Source organism: Brassica oleracea, chromosome C5, assembly GCF_000695525.1.
Source record: "Brassica oleracea var. oleracea cultivar TO1000 chromosome C5, BOL, whole genome shotgun sequence".
NCBI classification, from domain to species: Eukaryota; Viridiplantae; Streptophyta; class Magnoliopsida; order Brassicales; family Brassicaceae; genus Brassica; species Brassica oleracea.
Genome location: NC_027752.1, coordinates 37210067 through 37215539, shown reverse-complemented (window position 1 = coordinate 37215539; position 5473 = coordinate 37210067).

The following is a 5473-nucleotide window of genomic DNA, read 5'->3' as shown; positions in this document are numbered from 1 at the left end:
CATATAATTTTTAAAAACATAGTCATTCTTAAATAATTTTTGAATAAATAATTATTTTTAAATTTAATCAACCGAAATAATATCCGTACAATTGTGTGAGTCAAATTTTAGTTTTATTGATGCATGTTATATATTAGTGTTGTCTGTTTTAGGTAGCATTTTAATGATGCACGTTTTTAAAAATTTTCTTTATTAAAATTATGCACGTAAGGATAACTCATGAGTTTTTTTTGTTGATTAAATGAAATTATGTCCAAATTTATCTAAGAATATTTCATTAAGATAACTGAAAAAGACAAACAATAAAATAGGAAGTTTAAATTCATTTAAGCATATTTCATTAATGTAACTGAAAAGATAAGTAATAAATTAGGCAGTTTTATTCGTTTTAGAATATTTCATAAATGCAACTGAAAAAGACAAGTAGAAAAAAAAGGAGTTTAATTAATGAAATAAGAACATTTTAAAATGAGTACTTCTATTTTAATAATATAGATGAAAAAGAAAACAATTTAAATTCGGGTCAAATAATATGGCAAGCAAACTACAGTGTAGCCCTCGGAATCAAGCAATAAAAGTAGATATAAAGAAAACAAAGAAGGTGCAACAACTTAGAGCACCCTTATCCTAGAAACACATTAGGTGTCTCTTAATCTTTTTTTAATAGTATTTAAGGAGAAAAGTTGAATAAGAGACATAGTTAAAACCTTGAGATTTTGTGTCATGCATTGCAAGTCTCTAATTTAAGGTTTCTTAATAATAAAAAATTATTAAACTTATTTTATTAGAAATTTTTAATTAAAAGATAAAAAAGATAACATTTAAACATAGATTTTTAAATAAAAACATAAAAACAGAGATTAGTAAAATAAACGACAATAATTTGAAAAAAACATTCGAGCTTAGTTGTCGTCTTCATCCGCCAAATTTATCCCATATATGCTCGACTAAATCATATTTCAGTTGGTGATGTATTGGGTTATCACGAATTCTTGCTCGAGCATCCATCATATTTGCGATATTTGAAGGGATATCTCTATCAATATCGCGATCAACATGTGAACTTCCGTTTTCTTCTCCTTGGAAAGACTCTGAAACATGATTTAGAGAGTATCCATCTCGTTCGTCTTCTACTATCATATTATGGAGTATGATACATGCTCTCATAATCTTCCCTATTTTAACTTTATCCCAAAAGAGCACCGGATTTTTAACAATGGCAAAGCGAGCTTGTAAGACTCCAAAAGCACGCTCGACATCTTTTCGGACAGCTTCTTGACGTTGAGCAAATAAAACTGCTTTCGGCGCTTGTGGTAAAGAAATTGATTGGATAAAAGTTGCCCATTTCGGATAAATACCATCGGTGAGATAGTAAGCCATATGATACTGTCTTCCATTGACAGAAAATGTGACATTCGGAGCATAACCTTGAATTATGTCATCAAAAACAGGTGAACGATCGAGAACATTGATATCATTTAATGTACCTGGAAGTCCAAAAAATGCATGCCATATCCCGAAATCGTATGAAGCAACCGCTTCTAAAACGATTGTTGGTTTACCTGAACCACGAGAATATTGCCCTTTCCAAGCGGTGGGACAATTCTTCCACTCCCAATGCATACAATCGATGCTTTCTATCATCCCGGGAAATCCACGGTACTCTCCAGCATGAAGTAGACGTTGAAGATCAGCCGGTGTTGGTCTTCTTAGGTACTCATCGCTAAACAAATTTATTATTCCTTCCACGAAATGTTCCACACATAACCGAGTTGTTGTTTCACCTAGCCGGAGGTATTCGTCGACCGTATCAGCCGCAGAACCATATGCCAAGACACGAATGGCTGCAGTACACTTTTGAATGGGAGAGAGACTGATCCTTCCGAGACCATCATGCGTTTGTTGAAAGTATTAAACTTCATTGGAGAGACGATCAACAATGCTCATAAACAATGGCTTGTTCATTCTAAAACGTCGTCGGAACAAATTTTCGGGATACGTGGGAGTATCACTGAAATAATCATTCCATAAATGAATATGCCCTTCTTCGCGATTTTTTTCGATATAAATTCTTTTTTTCCTTTCTTTCCTTGTTTCTTCTTGAAGACGATCGGTAAATTTCTCAAAAGTTTGCTCAAAATATTGATCAAAAGCTTCATCAAATGCATCATCCATTGGATCTTGAAAATTGTTTTGAGAAGAAGAAGTCATATTTATGATCCAAACAAGAAGAAGGAAAATGATCGTTGGTTTGATCACACAGATAGAAAATGATGTTGGTTTGATCAAATGTTTTGATGGTGAGAAGGATTGAAAATGAAATTTGTTTGATCTAATGTTTTCCTCGTTTTGTATTTTATATATAGAGATTATGGTGTCACAAGGTTACAAAAAGACACACACCACTCCGTGACTACACTAAACAAGAAAAAGACACACACCACTCCGTGACTACATAAAGTTACAAAAAGACACACACCACTCTGTGACTACACTAAACAAGAAAAAGACAAGACTATACTAGACTCCACACCAGTCCGTGACTACACTAAACAAGAAAAAGACAAGACTAGAGTAGTAGACTCCACATGCATACATAAGTCTGTGACTAGAAAAGTACTACACTACACATGCGTATCAAGAACAAGACAAAGAGATGAAATCAGTATCCAGTACTGCAAGCTTCTTCCACTCCCAACGCTCCTGAAAGTCACAAGAACAAGATAGAGAGATGAAATCAGTATCAAGAACAAGACAGAGACATAATATTTATATGAAGAACAAGCAAGAAACAAGACATTTTTTAAGACAAGCAAGAACACTTCTATGAGCTTTTGATCAATATAACCGAGAGCTACACTTAGATTAAGCTGACAAGCAAAAGAAAAACATAATCGAGAAGTTACACTTAGATCCCTGCAGACACCAACGCTTCTATGAGCTTCTTCTTCAGAACTTCTTCTGCATCATCTAGGTCTCCTTGTTTTGCAAGAAGTTGGGAAAGTAGGTTCATCTTCGAGAGCGATTGCTTCAGGATCAAATCCTCCTTCTTCAGTTCCCACATATGATCAAAATCTTCCCGCTCCTTCCCCTCAACGACCGCCTTCTTCCCACGCTTTTTTGCCGCCTTAACACCCAAGGGACGACCTTCATCACCATCTACATCAGCATCATTTTCATTCATCTGAGAGCTTACAGAATGTGAACCATCCACAAACTTCCTCCTTTTGGAGCTGCTATCATTTTTCTCTGTAGAGAGTTGACACCACTTCTGGTCATTGCGAAGAGAGTTCCAAGCATGTTCAAGTATGAACTTCTTTTTATGGCTGTTGAAGTAGATTTCGTGGGCTAATTTGAGAACATCATTATCATTCATACCACTGCTTTTCTCTCTGGTTGCTGCTTCATACGCCCCACAAAACTTGCAAACTGCTTCATTCAGCTTGTGCCAACGTTGCTTGCATTGAGTACGCCCTCTTTTATCACTCTCAGCAACCTTGGGACTAGCCGAGAAGTATGTTGCTACTCTTATCAAGAAAGAGTCTCCCCTTTGCTCATTGCCTACAATCGGATCTTTGCTCGTGTTCAACCACGCGCTAATAAGCACTATATCTTCTGTGACCGTCCACGTCCTTCGTTCCTTACGCTCAGCTGGAAGGTCGTTACGTTGACTAGCTACGAACGGGGGTTGCAAGGAAGAGAGTGAAACACTTCCTTGACTGCCAAAGACAACATTTTGTTGACTATTAAGTAAGTCAACAAAATTTGCCGAGTCCTGAAATGGATTGAAATCCATTTTCCAAGTCAAGGAGAGAGGAGAAAGAAGAGAAGGAGGAGATAGAGGAGAAGGAGGAGATAAAGGAGAAGGAACTAGAAGCCGCATACATATGTTGGAGAAAGAACGATAAGGTAGAGCTTTAAATAAACAAAGCTCTGTGACATTCAACACACCCAACCAACAACGCTATCTAATTTAATCATCTTTTACACCCAGCTGGAAACAACACTTCTCATTTTATGACTTGACATATATCTAACAACAAACAATGCTTTTTCAATTTGAACTAGCACAAACAAGACAATCAATTCCATTTATTACTGTGAGACAACCATAATCTACGGCTAAAGCACCATTAATTACCCTAAATTGAATTCACCAGAACCTACACCATTTCATTACAGACGACAAGCTACACCATTTCATTACAGACAACAAGCTAGACCTTTTAATTTCAGAGCAGAGGAAATAGAGAAAGACTAACCCGTGATGCTATGTATTCCTTTGTCCAATGACCGTATTGATGAACCTTCCCAAGCACTCTTTCCACTGAACATATCAAACGGGAGTTGATCCCTTCATCTCACCACACAAAAACAGAAACAAAATAAATATTAATCACCATAAATAAGCCAAATCTACATTTTTAAACTTGCAACCATCTAAACGAGATTGAATCATAAATATTATTAACCAGAAAGAAGCCAAATCTACATTTTTAAACTTGCAGCAAACAAACCCAAATGTATGATTGAAGAAGATGCAACAGAAGCTTTACCTGAACGATTCGCGAAGAGCCTTCGACAGAGACCTCCCTCGCCGTTGACGAGAGCCACCGCCAGACCAAATCGAACCTACAAACAAATAAAACTTCCGATCACAACAAGAACAAGTCTAATCTATAACATGCATGATTGAAGAAACAACAAGACATTTACCTTCCGATTCAAGTATCTCTAGAGACAGAGCTGTCCTTCGCCGTCGAGGAGACCCACGGAGAGGGAGATTACCCAATCGGCGATGAACTCTAGGAGGCACGAAGAGAGAGAGGTCCGTCGATCGAGGAGCCACGAAGAGAGAGACTCTTCGTTTCATCGACGAGCCACGGAAAGACACGATTCAAGGAAGCCGACGAGCCACGGAGACAGGGAGTACCGCCGTTTCGTCGAGGAACCACGGAGACGGAGAAAATCGCCTCTGAGAGAGAAGACGAAGATGGAGAAGTTTCGGAGAAAGAGAAAGAACAGAACCAGATCACGAAGCCGAAGCCACGCTCCTCCTCTCTCCTCTCACTTTTCCCACACGTGTCGTGAATAAACGTATCTTGCGTTACCCCAAATAAAGAACGCCTCTCCTGTTTATTTATCTTTTTGATTTTCTTTTGAATGATAATTAGCAGTAGAAACCCACTAAAGACGTGCGATAAGGATGCTATTAGGTTGTATTTCAGAAACTGTATCTGTATAGTGTTTTCAACAAACACAAATGAGCCGTTCGAATAATTCTGAGAAGGCCGCATATTGGGTATTTAAGCTATTCGGCCCAAAACATTAAAAATTAAACAGACGTCGTCGTTTTGAAATGAGCCTGAAGATTCTATCTAAGCCCAAAGTGTTGCCGTGTAGGTGACCACTGAACAAAACAAAACCCACGTTAAAACCCTCCCATCTGAAATTCTGGAAGAAGCTCGCTCCA